This window comes from Octopus sinensis, unplaced genomic scaffold, assembly GCF_006345805.1.
Source record: "Octopus sinensis unplaced genomic scaffold, ASM634580v1 Contig20320, whole genome shotgun sequence".
NCBI classification, from domain to species: Eukaryota; Metazoa; Mollusca; class Cephalopoda; order Octopoda; family Octopodidae; genus Octopus; species Octopus sinensis.
In genome coordinates, this window is record NW_021837034.1 from 16654 (window position 1) to 37166 (window position 20513).

At 34.4% G+C, this 20513-nt stretch overlaps 1 long non-coding RNA gene across 1 annotated transcript; it reads left to right on the plus strand.

Moving 5' to 3' along the window:
• The first annotated feature begins 18083 nt into the window (after nt 1–18083).
• On the plus strand, nt 18084–19355 carry LOC118762077. Its single transcript, XR_004997854.1, has 2 exons — nt 18084–18236; nt 19269–19355. It is a non-coding gene; the product is annotated as an uncharacterized LOC118762077 (long non-coding RNA).
• The last annotated feature ends 1158 nt before the right edge of the window (nt 19356–20513 follow it).

The window sequence follows — 20513 nt, forward strand, 5'->3', positions numbered from 1 at the left end:
GTTACTTTCCTGCTCACTACGAATACAACTAGTTGTGTGCAGTACTATAACCACTTCAACATTTCATGACAAGGAACAAGAAAAATTAGTTTTCCCCACTATGATCTATAATTATATTATCGAGTGAGCTTGATATTTATAACGAATTTACAATCTTTGGATGTGCAGCACACAACAAGCATACCTAGAATACAGACATCTACAACACTGGATACATACACAGGATGGTGATAGAAGCCAACACTGCCAGTCACTTGTTAATTCAAATTTCATCTGGTTTATCTGATTTCTAGTTTAAATGGGGGTACACCTTAATGTGGGTTTACAATATGTGTGTGTGTGTGTATGTGTGAGACTGGTGTGAGGAATGGCATCCAGCGATAGAAACCAAGCTAAAATACAACTTACAAGTGACATGTCCTTTAGTATACCTAAGAGTATAGCAATGAGTTGTCCAACCCATGCAAGTGTGGAAAAGCTGTATAAAACAATTTTATATATATATATATATATACACACACACATATATATATATGTATATACACACATATACACACACACATATATATATGTATGTATGTACATACATATACACACACACATATATATATGTATGTATGTATGTACACACATACACACACACACACATTTATATACATTTGTGCAGGCATGACTGTGTTGCTTCCCAAACACATGGTTTGGGGTCCGTTCTCACTGTGTGGCACCTTGGTCAAATCGAGTTTCTTGAGGCAGATTTTCTACAGCCCAGATGCCCTTCCTGTCACCAACCCTCACCTGCTTCCAAGCAAAGTAGTATTTCCTTGTGGACGGAGAGGATTTTCATGGAAGGCTGGAAACAAACTTACCTCTATGATGACAAAACAAACTTACCTCTATGATGACAATGCTCATTTACAACCATTACATGATGTCAAGGGAAAAGCACACGCAAACACATACACACAACAGGCTTCTTGCAGTTTCCTAACGCTTTGATTGATCCAAGACTAAAGTAAAAAACTCGTGCCAAAGGTGCCACATAGTGGGACTAAACCCAAGACTACATAGTTGGGACGCAAGCTGTTTAACCACACATTTGTCATTGTCTCATGGTGGCAATGACAAATGACCAAGACCTTTGGCAATATGCCATGCTTCAGTAGAAGACCCATCAAACCAAGTGAAATCATGGCCATGAACAAGCACTGGTGTCACATAACTGGCACCTATTGCACTCAGAGTGGTTGGCATTAGGAAGGGCATCGAACTGTAGAAATTGGGCCAAATCAGGTTAGAGTATAGAGCAGCTCCTCCGTTTACCAGCTCTGGTCAAACCGTCAAACCCATGCCAGCATGGAAAGTGGACGTTAAATGATAATGATGATCATGATGATGAATCATGCCTGTGCCTTAACAGATATATAAACATAGCTTCCAAGAGTCTATGACATTGGTTCTCAACCAGGGTCCATGGATGCCAGGGGAATCTGTTCTGTTTAGCAAATGGGCCACACAGAAAACACAAAAGGGTTAACAGACGAAGAAAAAGTGTCATTGTGAAAGTGAACAATCACAACATGGAAATTTCACCCTTTTGTTACCATATTTCTGTTGAGATGCTCTGTGTTTCTTTCAATTAATTTTAAATATAACAAAGAATTTAGTAAACTAACTTAGTTATCATTAAACTAGTGTTAGGAACATAAACTGTGACTAAGGTTTGGTGGAAGATTTTAATTCAAAACTTTTGAAAACAAGGCATTTGTGTTACAGAACCAGAGCCGGTTTCATCCAGGTTGGTATCAAAAGGGTTAAGAATTGTTTCTCTATTATATATTTTAACCTTTTCATTACTGTATTTATTTTGAGATGCTCTGTGTTTCTTTCAATTACTTTTAAATATAACAAAGAATTTAGTAAAATAACTTAGTTATCATTCAGCTAGTGTTAGGAACATAAATTGTGACTAAGGTTTGGTGGAAGATTTTAATTTAGAACTTATGAAAACAAAACATTTGTACTACAGAATCAGAGGCGGTTTCAGCTGGGTTGGTAACAAAAGGGTTAATTCAAAACAATTTGAATAAATAAGTATTACATTTGACAAAGAATTCTCAATGCTGAAGGTTTAATGCCACTCATTATCTAAAATTGGTATTAACAAAGTAAACAACTGAAACTTCACTAAATCTTCAGGCCAGTTTGTCCCAAATGCTGCAGCAGCTGTTAAGGCTATTGTTGATCTTGACCCACCTGTTATTGACCCAACCCACCCCCTTCAATCACCTCGGATTTCTGTGGGATTGGGGGAGAAGGGGTAATGAACAGTGAAACATCATAGTTATACTGATACGTAATTCTTTCTGCTATAGGCACAAAGCCCGAAATTTGGGGGGAGGGGGCTAGTCGATTACATCAACCCCAGTATTCAACTGGTACTTAATTTATCAATCTCGAAAGGATGAAAAGCAAAGCCAACCTCGGCGGAATTTAAACTCAGAAGGGAGCAACAGGTGAAATACCCCTAAGCATTTTTCCCAGCAGGCTAATGATCCCGCCAGCTTGCTGCCTTAATAATAATAATAATAATGGTTTCAAATTTTGCCTCGTGGGCAGAAATTTTGGAGTAGGGGATGAGTCAATTACATCAACCTTAGTACTCAACTAGCACTTATTTTATTGACCCTGGAAGGATGAAATGCAAAGTCAACCTCAGTGGAATTAGAACTCAGAATATAAATGTGAACAAAACGCCACTAAGCATTTTGCCCAGCATGTTAACGATTCTGCCAGCTCACCGTCTGATTTTGATTCCAAATGACAATTTATCATCTCTACCCTTTAAAGGCACAGAGTGGTTCTGTGGTTAAGAAGCCTGCTTCCCAACCTACTTGGTTATGGGTTCAATCCTACTGTGTGGCACTTTAGGCAAGTGTCTTCTACTATAGTCCCCTAGTCCCCATCTAACCAAAACCTTATAAGTGGATTTGGTAGACAGAAACTAAAAGAAGCCTATCATGTGTGTGTGTGCGTACATGTGTATATATATATATATATATATATATCTATATATATATGTGTGTATGTATATATGTATATGTGTGCATACAAATGTGTGTGTGAGAGAGAGAGAGAGATAGAGTTGGTGTTTGTCTTGACATCTTGCACTTATTGTAAACGAGTGTCACCAACATACAAGCAGTGTCCTTTGTTTCCAATCTTTTAAGAAAACACGTCCAGGCATGGAGAAAAACGACCTTACTTGGAAACAGGTAAGCGTTGGCAACTGGAAGAGCATCCAGCCATAGGAAATCTACCCCAACAAACACTGTCCATCCCATGCAAGCATGGAAAATCTCCAGCATATTGAGTTTGTGTGTCATCAACCATAGGTGAACGAATTTAATGATTTACAGAACTGTCTTTTCCAAAATTTCTGTCTCCACGGTAACTTTCAATAATTTTAGAAATTATTTACATTTTACATAAATATGTGACCTTTATAGTATTTCCTATAATTTGGTTACTGGTTATCGTGTTCAACATAGAGTATAAATATTTCTGATATCATATACATTTACGCTGTTAACCCTTACTATTGATTAAATCAGACATTTAGCTTAAGCAGATTACATATACATAGACTTAAATGTATTCACACACACACATAAATACACAATCAGTTGCTTACAGAAATACATGTGGACATATATGCATATAAAGACATCTAAATATAGATGATATATATATATATATATATATACATATACGTATATCGATGTGTGAGATGTGTGAAATGGAGGTTGTTTAGCTTAATAGTTAGAGCAATCAGCCGGAATCTTAGGGGTACAGATTTCAAGTCCCGTGGCCACCTTCTGACAACTTTTTTACTTGGGGTGCCTCATCGTGGAAACAGCCTTAGGACTGAAATGTATAAAAGAACATATATACAGACGCAGGAGTGGCTGCGTAGTAAGTAGCTTGCTTACCAACCACATGGTTCCGGGTTCAGTACCACTGTGTGGCACCTTGGGTAAGTGTCTTCTACTATAGACTTGGGCCAAGCAAAGCCTTATGAGTGGATTTGGTACACGGAAACTGAAAGAAGCCTGTCGTGTGTCTGTGTATATATATATATATATATATATATTATATATATATATATATATATATATATATATATAATATATATATATATATGTGTGTGTGTGTGTGTGTGTGTGTGTGTGTGTATATTGCGCAAAGGAAAAGGAAAGTCTGTTCGGATAAAAGCTATTTATTTACAGGACAAAAGTGCTACACAGTTTTTATCCAAATCCTGAGTGTCGCATTTTCATTGCAGTGGGACTGAACCCAGAACCATGTGGCTGGTAAGCTAGCTACTTAACACACACACATATATATACATACATATATACAGGCACATAGCTCAGTAGATAGAGTGTCAGACTCACAATCATGAGGTACTGAGTTCGATTATTGAGCAAGACACTTTATTTCACATTGCTCCAGTTCACTCAGCTGTGGAAATGAGTTCTCACATCACTAGTGCCAAGCTATATCAACCTTTACCTTTCCCTTGAACAACATTGGTGGTGTATAGAGGGGAGGCTGGTATGCGTGGGTGTCTACTGGTCTTCCATAAACAACCTTGCCCAGACTTGTGTTTCAGAAGGTAACTTTCTAAGTGCAATCCCATGGTAATTCATGACCAAAGGGGGTCTTTACTAATGTATAAATACATGCACAAGTATATATATTTAGACATATGCACCTGTATTTATAGATGTATCAATCTCAGGATATATAAACAATACAAATATATGAATATATATACATGTATAAACATGTGTATGTGTGTGTGAATACATCATTGTTTTAACATTCACTTTTCCATGTTTCCATGGGTCAGACAAGAGTCTATTGAAGCAGACTTACTATGGTTAGATGCCCTCCCTGTCGCCAACCCTCACCCGTTTCCAAGCAAAGCAGTATTTCCCCAGGGTTGGACATGTTCATGCAAGACATTAAAAATGAATGACACCAAATATGTGACATTGACAATTATTTTACATCTGTCATCTGATGCTGAGACAAAGAGATCCAAACACACATTCATACACATATGCATACACACACATATACATACATATGTGTGAGTAATATATTGATTCAGAGAATCCTATGGTTATCACAGAAAGCTCCTCTGCTGGACCCGGCTAGCAAATCACAAAGGAATCCAAATCAGAAGCACATAATACAAAGCTCTATGCAGCTGAAATCCAGGAGATCAAATCTACGAAATTACTTTATCAGTAAAAATTCAAGAGGCATGAGAAGTGAATAATATATTTATTTAACCATATTAAGTGGTTAAATAAACACATTGATATTCAATTATGTAAATGTATATTTATGAATATGTATGACTATGAGTGTCAACACATAGAAACCACACACCATGAAGACCTACCTATATTTATACATAAGCATCTCTCCTTACAGGCTTTGCTTGAGCAATCAAATGGTTAGTGACAGTATCCAAGGCTTAATTGGTCATGTCTTTAATCAATTATTAACAATAAAAAGAAGTCATGCATGATTTCCTTGATAAAAAGACCATCACACAATATAACATACATACACATACACACATGTATATATTTTTATCTGTTTCAGTCATTTCGACTGCAGCCATGCTGGAGCACTGCCTTTAGTCGAGCAAATCGACCCCAGGATTTATTCTTTGTAAGCCTAGTACTTAATTTATTGGTATCTTTTGCTAAACCACTAAGTTAAAGGGATGTAAACACACCAGCATCGGTTGTCAAGTGATGTTGGGAGGACAAACATAGACACACAAACACACACACACACACACACACACACACACACACACATATATATATATATATATACGGTGGGCTTCTTTCAGTTTCTGTCAACCAAATCCACTCAAGGCTCTGGTAGGCCTGAGGTTTAAAGTAGAAGACACTTGCCCAAGTTGCCATGCAGTGGGACTCAACCCGGAACCATGTGGTTGGTAAGCAAGCTACTTACCACACAGCCACACACACATATACATACACACAAACATGTATATATACATGTATGTATATATCTATATATGTATATCTATATGAACCTGCACTGCAGCATGGAGAACAAAGAGCAGCAGCTCTGTCCAACTCGATCACTTTAAACGCAATGCCCCAGCATGACCACAACCCTCAGGCTTAAACCAGTTAGAAAGAAAAGCTATATATATATATATATATTTGCTATTTTCACAAGAAGAGGTTGGCAGTGATTAAGTAATTTCAGCCAGCTAAAGTTTGTTGCACTGTTCAAAGATGGCCAGCAGGTTGGTACTTCAAAGTCACTGTCAGCCCAAATCTTCCGAAGGTCTAATAAATATGTACTCTACAAAAGAGTTTCATGTTCAAAGGTTCTTATAAGTTGACATAAATTCAAATATCAATATGATATACATATATTTTTTATATGGATGCATAACAATACTTATATACACATGCAGGAGAATGAAACTATATATATACATATTTTTTATTTCTTTATTTTATTCTATCTAGTTTCAGCTCACGAGCTGTGGCCATGCTGGGGCACCGCCATTTGGTGTTGCTACATGATTTTACTTCACGAATGCTTTTTAGCAACTGCCATTTGGTGCATGAGAGAGTTCGATGCAGCTGCCCTCAACTGCACCTGTATATAATTATACACACACATGCATGTATGTATCTTTGTATATATACATATGCATTGGAAAACTCATACATACCAATATGTTTCTTATATATATATATATATATATATACACACATATATAAATTTTAAATAATAAGGGTGAAAAATTGAACATTAATTTGATTAATATTAATTTAAAACCAGTGGTCTAGCATATAGAAAAATCTGAAGATTCAGAAAATGTAATATATATATATATATATATACATACAGAAAATGCAACATATATATATATATCATGCATATATGCATATGTAGATACACATATACAAATATGCACAGATTTAGAAATATATGAATGCACACACACACATTAGTAAAACAATCATAGATGTATCTGTGTGCTTAAGAAGTTTGTCTGCCGCCACGTGCTTTATGAGTTAGTCCTGTTACATGAAACCTAAGGCAAGGATCTCATAGCAAAGCCTGAGGGCATGAATTTTTTTCTATATAAACATGACATATCTATGAACAAATTTCAATACACACACCTAGCAAAATTATATATTCAGTATATATCGACTAACATAAAAGTACAAACATATATATTCATGTATGGACATTACATACATATATATTTATCTATATCTCCCTCTATCTATATATACGAGAGAGAGTGAGAGAGAAGATATTGATGCATGAACACACACACACATATATATATATATATATATATGAAAAATGAAGAAATGTATACTTATAACAAAAGATGTATACACACATATGTGTATATATACTGCATTTTAAAATGAAAACATGATATGTATATATATATATATATATATATATATATATTATATATATATATATATATGTAATTATAGGTGTATTTTGAAGTGTCTAAACATGTATACATGCATAATATGTGTGTGTATAAACACTTGTGCATATATATTTGTTAGCACTTAGACATACATGTATAAAGTACCAATACACATATATAAAGTTTTATTTATATTCACGTAATATGTTCAATATTCTTACATGCATATCAAGCATGCACACAAACACACACACACATATATATGTATGTATGTATGTATAAAAAGAAGCGGAAAACACTTATACAAATGAACAATATATAATTTTTTTGTTTTTGTTTCACAAACATTACAAAGTGACATAAAGTTTAAATAGTTCAGGAATGCATGAAACTCTTCCTTTATATATAAACAGGTGTACGATTTACCTACTGTATATGCATAAATATATACAGGTACCTACCTGCACACATATATGCATATATGTATATATATATATATATAATTATATACAGATATGTGTATATATTTATATATATATAATTATATAGATATATCTATACATTTATATATGCATATATATATATAATTATATACAGATATATGTATACATTTATATATGCATATATATATATATATATATGTATTTATACAATTATATATATTTATATATATATATATATGTATTTATACATTTATATATATTTATGTATATACGTATTTATACATTTATATATATTTATGTATATACGTATTTATACATATCTATATGTATACATTTATACATATCTATATATATACATTTATATATATATATGTATTTATACATATCTATATATATACATTTATATATATATGCATATATATGTATTTATATATATATGTGTGCATGTTTATAAACATATATACGTAAATAAATGTACCTATATATACACAAATATATGTATATGTGTGTGTATATATATATACACACACACACATACACGTGCTAATGTATATATGAATGTAGCTGTATATATACAAATATACAAAAACGTATATATATATATATATATATATATATATATAAAAACGTATATATATATATATTTACACGTACCAACATATATGAATAAATATAAATGTACATACATACAAAAAGTATTTTATTCTATTCCAGAATAAATATGTATTGAATCACAAGACGGTTTTTTGATATATTTTTACCTTTTTCTTACAACATAAATACATATAAATCTACCTGTACAGAGAGACAGATAGATAGATGTGCCTAAATATATATATACCTATATTCATAAACAAACATGTACCTATATATAGATATATATATATGTATAAACAAACTTGTATCTACATACATCATCATCATCGTTTAACGTCCGTTTTCCATGCTGGCATGGGTTTGATGGTTTGACCGGGGCACTGGCAAGCCAGTAGGCTATGCCAGGCTCCAATCTGATATATATATATATATACCTGTATTATACACATATTTATAATTATACCAATTATATATATATGTATGTATATCAATTATATACATATGTATACCATTTATATATATATATGTATACCAATTATATATATATATATATATATAAATATACATATATACCAATTATATTTATATATACACACCTATATATAATATACATATATTTATATGTATACCAATATATATATATATATTATATATATATATATATATATACATACACACATACATAAGCATGTAAATACACACACACATACACATATATCCACACATACTCATAAATATATATATACATCTGTATAAAGATAGACATACTCATACAAAACCATAGTTATATACACCTGTAAAAACCATTCTGATACCCATTAGGCTATTGATAATGTATACAGGTGACGGCTTGTTTTATGTTTGTCTGTTGTTTCCTGCAAATCTCTTGTATCCTGCTTTTTTTCGGGTCATCGTTCGCTGAGATCTTAATTCTCGTCAGGTTAATAATCATGCTTAAGAAGTTTATACATTATGAAGGATTATGGCATCTTTACTTATACTATGCAGATATCTACCTATATAGCAATATGTGTGTGTGTGTGTGTTTATATTCAATCCAGAACACGTTTTTCAAAAATTGACCAAAAGCACAAAAACTGTCTTGCAAAAACGTTTGACATTCTGGTTTCTCTATATAATTTTTTTCAATAAATTGTTTACTTTGAAAAATGTTTTTCATTGAATATTGTGACTGTATCCAATATTTTTCAAAAACTTTTAAATCTGTGAGTGTGTGTGCATATATAATATATATATATACATATACACACGCACACACACAGGTATATGATTTATAATCATACTAAAGACAGGACAGGTGATGGAACAACAAAGTGTATTAGTTTGACATTCCAGAAAAATTAAGATAGTCTTTGATGTTTTGAGCTTATGGTAGGTGTATGTACCTGGGTAGATCAATGTGCGTGAATATATATATATACACACACACACACACACACAAACATATACATACATATCTGTGGGGAGGGGTAAGTGTATGTGTGTATATATATATATATAATTTTATTCTTTTACTTGTTTCAGTCATATGACTGTGGCCATGCTGGAGCACTGCCTTTAGTGGAATAAATCGACCCCAGGACTTATTCTATCAGTCTCTTTTGCCAAACTGCTAAGTTACGGAGACATAAACACACCAACATTGGTTGTGTATATATATATACACGTCAGGCTTCTTTCAGTTTCCATCTATTAAATACACTCACAATGCTTTCTTCGGCTCTAGGCTATATAGTAGAAGACCCTTGTCCAACGTGCCATGCAGTGGGACTGAACCCGGAACCATGTCGTTGGGAAGCAAGCTTCTTACTACACACCCTATATATATACATACATACATACACACTCACACATTTTATATATATATATATATAATATATATATATATATATATATATATAGTCAATTCAAAGAACAAACAATTAAAGAGGGAGAAACAACGAACGTGAAGACGTGCACAAGAAATATATTAATTTGACGCTCGGTGAAAGGAGGAAGTTGTTAACGCTTCGAGCATAGCTCTTCGTCGGAAACAGTAAAGTCCAAAAATAAAGGGGAAAAAATCACCAACAATTCACGTGCGGTTACAGTTCTGAAGTATGCCTAAATGCGTATATATGTACCTATATATATATAGTTCTACATACACCTAATTATATATATATATATATATGTGTGTGTATGTCTATCCATATATGCATTATACATGCGTGTATCTATCATCATTATTTAAGATCTAAACATCCATCAATGTTATACGTGTGTGTGTGCATATCTGTATGTAAATATGTACATATTAAAGTGTGGACAAGAAAACGGTGATGATTAGGGCAAAGGAGCTAAAAAGGGCCTCAGTTATGAAGTAGCATTTCATTCTATCGACCCCGAAAGTAGACCTCGACAAGAATTGAACTCGGAACTTAAAGAGCCAGAAGAGACATCAAAACCGTAACAAGACAAACACACACACACACACACACATCGTTTTCTTACACATGTCCGTAAATATACATACTCCTATATATACCCGTCAACCTTTATAAACATGCACACATCCATACATACACACCTCGAGTTACCCACATACTTTTATGTACAGATATCAAAATACACACACACACATATCATTATTTATATACAATTAAGCAGGAGTGGCTGAGTGGTAAGTAGCTTGTTTACCAACCACATGGTTCCGGGTTCAGTCCCACTGCGTGGCACCTTGGGCAAGTGTCTTCTACTATAGCCTCGGGCCGACCAAAGCCTTGTGAGTGGATTTGGTAGACGGAAACTGAAAGAAGCCCGTCGTATATATGTATATATGCATGTGTGTATTTGTGTGTGTCCCCCTAGCATTGCTTGGCAACCGATGCTGGTGTGTTTATGTCCCCGTTACTTAGCGGTTCGGCAAAAGAGACCGATAGAATAAGTAATGGGCTTACAAAAGAATAAGTCCCGGGGTCGAGTTGCTCGATTAAAGACGGTGCTCCAGCATGGCTGCAGTCAAATGACTGAAACAAGTAAAAGAAAGAATATGTCCGGTCTCAGAGTGACCAATGGTTGTATGTATATATAGCCCGGGGCTTACAGCAGTGGGACTCAGTCAAATGTGCCGCAAGGTGGAACAGAAACCGAAGCCACGTGGTTCCAATATACGTTATATTATTAGATGTCAAATATCTTCACAGGTACACAAATTTATTGGAAGATGGTTTCGTTCAATCATCTCTTGGAATTCTTAGAATTTTTTTTAATCGGGTAAAAAAAAAAAAAGCAAAAGAGAACTAGACTTTACGTAACATTTAATTATGCCGAAGTTACACACACACCTGAAATTATATACATTATATATATACATACACACAGCCATAAATATATACATATATATATATATTATATATATATATATACTCCCATAAATATACATATATAAATATATACTCCTATAAATATACATATACACACATAACTATACATATATACACATTATGTGTATATATATATATATATATGCATGTGCACACATACATGTGCATTTACATATAGATACATGTACTTTTATATATATATACACACACACAGATACATACATATACACATACACACATACATACATCGATACATACAAATATATATATACACACACATACATCGATACATACGTGCATATATATATACACACATGGACACACATATACAAGTACATTTATATATCAATATATTATATATATAAACACATTGATACATGTACAAATATATTTATACACACACACACATACAGACGTACAGGTATATACATATATGTATACATATATACAGACATACACAAATGCAAACACACACACACATATGTCGCGCTTTCAGTTTGTGATTTATAAACCGAAACTAGAGAAATTTGCAATGAGACTTATTCAGCAATGTCCAAATAGCCTTCCCCTACGCCCGGTTCCTTTTTTACATATATATATAGATAGTTTGAAGAATTTTTTCAAATTTCTATTTATCAAGTTCCGAGACTCAGATTCTGCCTCGGCCTCTCGCACCACCCCCTCATAAAAAAGAAAGAGACAAAACGAAAAATAATAAAAAAAAAAAAGCTTTAAATGCTTTTGGAAAATTTTTTTGGTGGACGTAGGAAGGGAGCCAAACTCCACGTTTCTAAATTTCAATTCCGATTGCTTAGGATAATTTTCCACTTAAAATTGAATTGATGATCCTAAATCGATCAATATATATGGATAACTGATCAATCGTATATAACTTGGATATGTTTCGACCAAAGATTATTATATATATATAATTGATCAGTTATCCTTAAGTCAGAGGAAGACAGAATCTAAACGATTATACTTTTATAGTGTCGAATAGCATATTCCTGGTAATGGCATATAACCGGTCAGAAAGTTACCAGTGGTTTTGATTGTCGGTATCGCCAAGTGCAAATTAATAGACGCGAAACCGATTGTAACTTTTTGACCGGTTATAGACCACCAGGAATATACTGCCCATCAATATAAAAGCATGTCTCTTTTCTCTCTCTCTCATATATATATATATATATATATATATATATATATATATATATATATATATATATATATATATATATATATATATATGTATGTATGTATGTATGTAATGATCAACAATAAGGCGGCAAACTGACAATCGTTAGAGCTCCTATACATCGCATGCTGGCCAGCCTTCGTTCTGGTCTCCACGCTCTGATTTCAAATCCCAGAGAGAAACAGTTTAGCTTTTTCATCCATTCGGTATTGCGATCGTTATCTCCCCCCCCTCTCTCTCTCCTTACTGTCCTTTTCACTCTCACACAATCTCTCTGTCTCTCTCTCTCTCTCTAAAAGAAACCGCTCGGTTTAAATGTCATGAAAGACACCCCAACCGATCCCATCAGGAGTTTAGGGTCAAATGCTAAGCCAATGATATACGTATGTATACGTGTGCGTATAGTATATATACACACACATATACACGTAGGTATATGTAGGTTACATACGGAGCTATTGATTGATTTCAATTAACTAAAACTTTTTGAAATATACGTGAGCAGGTGCGCATACACACACACACAGACTTTATCCACTATACAATATGACAGATTTTAAAATAGTTATGTACCACCTATAAATAGTAACTAGATAAACATCGCACACACATCTTGGGAAAGTGCCTTCTACTATGGCCCCGGGCTGACCAAAGCCTTGTGAGTGAATTTGCTAAATTGTGTGGAAGTGTAGTATACTAGCATACGTGAGCGTGTGTGTGTGCGTGTTAGTCTCCACCACGCCGCTTAACCAGTGTTAGTCTGTTTATGTCCCTGTAACTAGCGGTTCCGAAAGGATAAGTACCAGGGACGATTTGTTCAACTAAGGCTTTAAGGTGGTGCTCCAGTATGACTACAGTCCAATGACTGAAACAACACACACACATATATATATATATATATACACACACACATACATACATACATATACACACACACACACATATATATACATATACACACATACACATATATATACATATACACACATACACATATATATACATATACACACATATACATATATATACACACACACATTTATCTATATACGCATATACACACACACACACACACACATATATATACACACACACACACATATATATATATATACATATATACACACACACACATATATATATACGCATATATGCACACACAGACACATATATATATGTACACACATACACACATATATATGTATGGCGGAGACACACACAATTAGAAACGCGTGTGAATAATCATTTGGATGAACGAAAGCGAATCATGCGGTTTTTATTCGTGAATTACATGTCTGAGACAATGTGGGTTTCGACAAACGAGCGATTGATTGTTTTGTATGTGAATGTGTGTGTATGTATGTATGTCTCAGTAAGAAAGAAAGAGAGAGAGAGAAAAAGAACCATGTATGTTTAATTTAATATATATAAATTCTACATAAACATATGTGACAATGTTTGAATATGTATGTGTGTGTGTGTATAAGAACAACAGACTTTCTAAAAGATGTCCATAGAAGATATCGCTAACGGCACCCAATGAATTCTGGCTTTATCAGTACCTCAGCCTTTCCAGTGTCGCGCTAATGCTAATTACGACTCCTGAGCCAGCAGACAAAATCGAAAAGGCGATGACACATTTGCAAGGGGGCCCCTTTAATATTATCGATCACACACTCACACAAACACACACACACACCACACATATATATATATACATATATATACACACACACACATATATATATACGCATATACACACACACAGACACATATATATATATATATATACACACATACACACATATATATGTATGGCGGAGACACACACAATTAGAAACGCGTGTGAATAATCATTTGGATGAACGAAAGCGAATCATGCGGTTTTTATTCGTGAATTACATGTCTGAGACAATGTGTGTTTCGACAAACGAGCGATTGATTGTTTTGTATGTGAATGTGTGTGTATGTATGTATGTCTCAGTAAGAAAGAAAGAGAGAGAGAGAAAAAGAACCATGTATGTTTAATTTAATATATATAAATTCTACATAAACATATGTGACAATGTTTGAATATGTATGTGTGTGTGTGTATAAGAACAACAGACTTTCTAAAAGATGTCCATAGAAGATATCGCTAACGGCACCCAATGAATTCTGGCTTTATCAGTACCTCAGCCTTTCCAGTGTCGCGCTAATGCTAATTACGACTCCTGAGCCAGCAGACAAAATCGAAAAGGCGATGACACATTTGCAAGGGGGCCCCTTTAATATTATCGATCACACACTCACACAAACACACACACACACATATATATACATCCATCCATACAATAAGCACCGATATATCTCTTGGCAGCTGTGTTCAATTTTCTTTTTCGTACTTTTGTTTCCTTCTCAACATGATGCGATGGATGAACTGACACAAGTGACAATATACGATGATGAGATAATAATGAACGTATAGTGCTATGGATATAAATAACATATACGTTGGTATAAATTAAATAAAATGCATGTAATAATATATATAAACACTTAAAAGCGCCAGAAGGCTCCAACGTAATTAAATCGCATCTTTTTTTTTCTTTTAATGTTGGTATCCAGGCTGGAGAAGCCGTTGGGTCGAGGATTAACATGCCTAGTGTACAGCATATCGGCGGTAACATACGTACATATAATATATATATATATATATATATACATAAATGTATACACTAGAACACATGGTTAACCGAAGTAAATACACAGACACACACACATGTACCTAACTAGACATCGATCGTTTGACCGGTTAGAAATAGCAGACAAATCTCCCAAAAGGAAGGACGGACTCCTAGGATAATACCTATTTCTTTATTACCCACAAGGGGCTAAACACAGAGGGAACAAACAAGGACAGACATAGGTATTAAGTCGATCACATCGACCCCAGTGCGTAACTGGTACTTAATTTATCGACCCCGAAAGGATGAAAAGCCAAGTCGACCTCGGCTAATACCTATTTCTTTATTACCCACAAGGGGCTAAACACAGAGGGAACAAACAAGGACAGACATAGGTATTAAGTCGATTACATCGACCCCAGTGCGTAACTGGTACTTAATTTATCGACCCCGAAAGGATGAAAGGCAAAGTCGACCTCGGCTAATACCGTCTTGGATGCACAAGGATTGAAGGGGAAAAAAGAAGGAAATACGGGGTGATGAGGGCTTCAAACGTCTTTGAATATACGTCTGTCTGCTCGTATTAGGGCTCATGTAGGGAACACCAGCATCACCCAACATATTTATACAGGTACGGGGTAATGAGGATAAAACGCGCGCAGACATAAAAACACTTATTTCTCAGGATCGGAGGGTACATGTTAAGTGAAAGACACACACCTACATGAATACATGTAGACATCCAGAATGAAAGAGAGAATGAAATTCGTTTATACTTAAGATAAATAATACGATAATACTACAATTAATTGTGATAATAATAATATACACACTCGATCCACGCGCGCACCTACAAATGAATTACAGCTAAGGGTTAATTAATATATACACATATTGAGAGAAAATGAAACACATTTGGAATATATAACATTGTATAAATACATTCGACATACATAGAAAAAAATTCAAATTAGGTACTTGAAGATTTGGGATAAATTTCTCCACTTTTTCTTTTTTCTTAATAAACTTTGTTATAAAAAAAAACAAACAAAAAGAAAAAATAATGTAAAACAATAAAAAAAACTTACCTAACAAATTAATGTTTTTATCTTTTTTTTTTTTAATCCTCAATAAATCGGTTATAAAAAAAGCAATAAACTTTGATGTGATTGTTTTTCTCCTGTCTATGATAATTTTTCCCTGCGTTAGCGTGTATCAATAATAATAATAATAGAATTAAATAATAATAAGTCCTGCTTGGTGTTCACAATTGCATCCTCTTAATTTGCGAACACCAGTCTCGGCTATTTATGGCAATAGTCGGCAGACCTAACTAACCGATCACAACTAAAGCACAGTTCCACACACGAAAAACTTAACGTGGAACACGAATCCTATTCAAAAACTAAAAAATATATTTAATTAATGGCCAAAATAAACTTTTAACTTGTTTTTAGCATATTTCAGCGATGGATTCTTTCACTTTAAATAAAACCCACAGCCACAGTAGCAACTCCGTTGTTATGCATCGGTTTTGACTTGCCATTAGTGAACCAAGTCCAGGGGGCGCTTTGTCTTTTTTATTATTTTGTTAACTTTTTGTTTTCTCTCCCCCTCTCACTCTGACTCTCTTTCTTTCTCTCTCTCTCCCTTTCACTCTCTTTGTATTCCTTTCTTTTTCCCTCTCACTTCCCTTTTCTTTTTCTATCTCTGTTCCTCGCACTCTTTTTCTCCCGTTCTGTTTCTTGGCTTCTCTTTTCCTCACTCACTCTCACATTGATTCTCTTTCTCTCTCTCTCACACACTCTCTTTATCTCTTTGTAGCTCACTCTTTCTCTTTCTCTCGTTACCCCTCTCTACCTCTTTGTCTTTCTCTCACCTGCTCTCTCTCCTTCTCTCACGCACACTCTTTTTTCTCCCCTTCTTCCTCTCTTTATCTTTCTCCTTCTCGTTAAGGGGAGATCACCACGGCTCATCACCCATTCACTCTCGCGCTTCTTCACCTACAAACCATCGCCTTCTACAATTGTTCCTTTCACTCCCACTCACTCTACACCTTTACCTCTTTCTCCCTCTCTCTCTCTCCCCCTCTTCTACATCTTCCTGCCTTTCTCTCTACCTCTGCCTCATCCTCCTTCCTTCCAGCTACTTCATATTTACTCATAAATATATCTATCTTTCTACCTACACACAACAACGAAAAAAAGCCAAAAAGTAACCACAGCATCTCGGACATTACATTTCATCACAAAAAGGTTACGTATATTTTAGATTACTAAATATTACCCCTAAACCATCATCATAACTCTTTTCGTAGTTAAAATAATTACCTTTAATTACATCTCGTTATCGTCTGTTTCGTATCTTCCACCATTTTGTCTCTACCACGCCTGGACTCGCCGAGGAGAAGCGACGGTGAATCATTTTTAACCTTTATTTCTATCAATTTTCACCCATAAATAATCGTTCTATTTTTACATTTCAATGCTAAACCCTCCTTTTTTTATTTGAAATACCTTAAAAGCCCTTCATAGTTTCAGTATCCATAATAACACCCCATCAGCGATCGTCTTGTCACGTTTGAGTTTCTCATTCGTAATTTCCCTCCTTAAATATATTTGTTTTTGTTTTAAATATTTACCATTTAATTAATTACCATTATTACATAATTGACACTGGTTATAATGACAATTGATTCTCTTTTTATAACGGTGGATCTTGGAGTACATAGAACTATAAATAATAATAACTGTAGATATTGGAATCCTTTTAAACTGCTTCTAACCATTCCAAGTTCTTCAAATTTTCACCAGATTATTATTATTATTTTATTTAATTGTAGCTTTTGCATGCAGCTGATGATTGTCGCAATTCATTCTTCCTAGAAATTAATAATAAAGAAGTTACATTTAAAAGGTACTACTAGCCAACAGTGGTCCCGGTGCGCGCACTCGCGCAAGCTAGTCGTGACTAATTCGATCCTACAACGACTACGTAACAAAGTAAATAACACGCAAAAACACAAAGTAAGGATCGACTAGTCATGACTAGCTAGCGCGTGCACGCACTGGGACCACTGTTCGCTAGTAGTACCCATTTAAAAAATAATAATAATCAGGTGAAAATTTGAAAAACTTCAGGTTGTTATAAGAATTTAACAAAATGCAAATATTGAGTTGAAAATCCCTTTGATGGAAGAATAAGTCGAAGGCTGCTCCTGAGACTCGAACCCACATCTGTAAACAAGCGCAGCTTTCGATTTTTTCTATCCGAAACGATTTTCAACCAATATTTACATACTGTTTATTTATAGCTTTATCTGCTTCGAGAACCACTATTACAAGAAATTATTGCAAGTTCTCTCGAAAGTTTATCTAGTCTAATGATCGTGTTATTTTATTTATTTATTTGCTATGTTTATGGTGTTTTGTTTTTGTTTTTTCACAGACAATTTGGAATCGAAGACGTCCAATAATAAACTTTCAAATCAAGAAGTGGAAGGTGTAAGCAAAATATAATATTTTAAGCCGCATATAAAAACATCGCAGCGACTCGAATTTCTACTACTACTACTACTACTGCGGCCACTGCTGTTGTTATATAGTGTTATCTCTGTCGTCGCCATGGGTGATCGATACAACATCCACAGCCAGTTGGAACATCTGCAATCGAAATACATCGGAACTGGACACGCGGATACAAATAAATGGGAATGGCTGACGAATCAACACAGGGACAGCTACGCTTCCTACCTTGGCCATTTTGATATGCTCAATTATTTCTCGCTGGTGGAAAACGAATCGAAGGCTCGCGTCCGTTTCAATCTGATGGAAAAAATGGTACAGCCATGTGGTCCGCCTCCCGAAAGACCAGAAGATTAAATCACATCGGACTCTAATCCCCACCCCTCTTTTTTTTTTATCTTATATGTATATATAAATATTTTTTTTTTTCAATTTCATTCATATTTTCTTATCATTTTACAATTGTTAATTTTTTCTCTTTCTCCCGCCATCTTCATTTCACACACATAGACATATTGACACATGCGTTTGTAATTGTCCGGCCCAGTTTCGATCTCAACTAATATTTTTCAGATATGTCCAGTGGCTTTTAGCTCAGTCGAATCACCCAGTCATTTAAGAATATTAATTAAAAACTACTTATTTCAGTCATGTTGCTACAGCCCTTACATACGACATTTATCAATTCACACACACTTTCTCTCTCTCTCTCTCTCTCTCTAAAAAAAAAACATAGGACCTAAATAATAAATAAAAATATGAAAATACAGGCTTCGCACTCACGAAAACAACAACAGTCTTAAAGAAGAAGGGACACATTGCTTTAATTCAGTTATATTAATGTGGGAAAAAGATGAAGTGGACTTTAGAATGCTTTATATATCTGTTCCGAGTTGACCTGGAGCTAAGCAACAAGAAGCTAAAATTAACCATCAACGCGATGGCGTGTCCAATCCATCTGCAGTTAAGGCTGGAGGTGAGAGAGCACGGCCGTAAGCCATTTTCACTTTCACTTTAAGCCTGGTTGGGTGTCTTCAGAATGAACACAAATGTCTCGGCGTCTCCTGTTTTATTGTGTCATTGCAGTTAAGGGCCTGTGTGTACGAAACCACTATTTACTCTAAAACTAGCCACCATCACTAAAACTCCTCCCGCTACTCAGTGCTAT